At 50.2% G+C, this 2,070-nt stretch overlaps 1 non-coding gene across 1 annotated transcript; it reads left to right on the top strand.

Moving 5' to 3' along the window:
- LOC138189328 (5.8S ribosomal RNA) lies at nt 1–155 on the top strand. The gene has a single exon (XR_011176022.1). It is a non-coding gene; the product is annotated as a 5.8S ribosomal RNA (ribosomal RNA).
- Nucleotides 156–2,070: the final 1,915 nt, after the last annotated feature.

The following is a 2,070-nucleotide window of genomic DNA, read 5'->3' as shown; positions in this document are numbered from 1 at the left end:
TACCCTGAACGGTGGATCACTTGGCTCGTGGGTCGATGAAGAACGCAGCTAATTGCGCGTCAACGTGTGAACTGCAGGACACATGAACATCGACATTTCGAACGCACATTGCGGTCCACGGATACAATTCCTGGACCACGCCTGGCTGAGGGTTGCTCACGTAAACCTAAGACTGCTTGCGTTGCGTATCGTTACTCTCTATCTGTCTCTCTCTGTCCCTTCTTGCCTTAACCACCCGCCGTCGTTCTTCTTAAAATAAAAGAGAACGTTTCAGAGTCGGAGAAAGGGGAAAGCGCACGAAGAAGGATACGAATAAGAGCGGACGAGAGGACGTACGCGACGTACGAGCGATTGTTGGACGCTCGTCGGCGTTCGTCGCGGTCGTGCCGAGACCGTGCAACTCGTACGCATGCTCGATATATAAATCTATCGTGTTCACGAGAGACTACGAAACACTACCTCTGTCTCTCTCTGTCCCTTCTTGCCTCGACAACAACCCGCCGTCGTTCTTCTTAAAAATATAATAAGAGAACGTTTCAGAGTCGGACGACGAGAGGAAGAAGAATGGGATACGAATAAGAGCGGAGAGAACCGTCACGGACTTGCGTGAGTGCACGCGGCGTCGTGAGTCGTCCTTTCGGACGACCGCCCGCTTATGCACCGCTTCGTGTATAGGTTATCGAATATACTCGTAGTTCTCCTCGTGACCGATTTTTTTTTCATATCAGGCGATATATGCTACGTTTGCCGGTGTTCGACGCACGAAGTCCGCGCCCCCGACGTCGTCTTAAACGAATATTATATATTTTGGCGAGACTGAGAGAGAAAGCATATATGGGAACTCGGTCGAGAGAGGAGAGAAGAGAGAACCAAAAACTCGGTGGCGTGCGAAACTTTGTCATAAAAGTCTCTACCGTCTTCGTCTTAAGACGTTTTACTCGTACAGCCCCAGGGATCGAATAATAATATGCCCACTCCGTCTCTTCGCGAGAGCGATCGACTACAACGAGGACCGTCGCATCGATGGGTCGTCGTTGCGTATTACATCCTCCGTGCTTTTTACCGCACCGATAGAGAAAGCCGTAGATCCGGGAACGCACACGCGATTTCTTCGAACGCTGATGACTTAGGGAGACATGATCCCCGGCGTTGCGCGGAGATCGGAGAGTACACGTTACTCGTATCGGGACGAATTTTCCCCGTCGTCGTGTATCTCTCTGCCCGCGCGCGCCTGGCCCAAAGCCACGTTCGTCGGAGATCTCATAATACGAGAAAAGCGTGTGCGAACTAGCGTGCGTCTAAGATCGGCCTAAGGTGTGCGGTACTACAAGTTCCGAGGTGTTTGCGCAGCGTTTCTGTACTCGATTAAGATGCGCACGAGAGTCCGTTAGAAAGTTGTACGATGGTCGTCGGAGAGATCGTAGAAGAGGAAGAAAAGACGAGATCCCCTTTGGCGAGGCTCGAGAAAAACTTTGATTTAATCGGAGAAGACGAGGTATACACGCGCGTACGACTATGTCGTGCGCGCGTGTGATTTTTTTTTTTTATGGCAATTCGGCGCTCCGAGAAAAGAGAGAGCGTTGGTCATCCCATGTCTCTTCGTCGTCTATCGCTGGACCGCGCATCCTAACATCGCGCCGGTCGTCCAGTCCCCGAACACACGCACACCGCAGTACGTCTCGCTCGCTTTTCCACTTGCGTGCGTTCCCATGCGTTTTCGTCGAGAGAGAAAACAAGGAACCGCTGGAATCGTCGAGAGTAGTAGAGAAACGGCTGTAGGAGAGGCGGAAACAGAGGACGGGCGTTAAAAACCGACGGTTGTTACCGGATGTCTGGCGTGAGTCTTAGCGTGATATTATCGACGAACGAAGTTGGACACTTTGGCGAGATGCATAAAACGTGTTCTCTATCGAATAGAGGAAAAGAGTGTTCTCCTTCTATTCGATTTTTTTATTTTTTTTTCTCTTTGAGGCGATTTTCGCAGCATAATAGAGAGATAAAAGAAAAATACCACCTTCTCTCGAACCGTATAATTTTCCTCGAAGCTTCTCTGTAAGTTTACGCGCATAA

Source organism: Bombus flavifrons, unplaced genomic scaffold (assembly GCF_040668555.2).
Source record: "Bombus flavifrons isolate JBK064 unplaced genomic scaffold, iyBomFlav1_principal scaffold0024, whole genome shotgun sequence".
Lineage (NCBI taxonomy): Eukaryota > Metazoa > Arthropoda > Insecta > Hymenoptera > Apidae > Bombus > Bombus flavifrons.
This window is presented reverse-complemented; position numbering and strand designations above follow the sequence as displayed.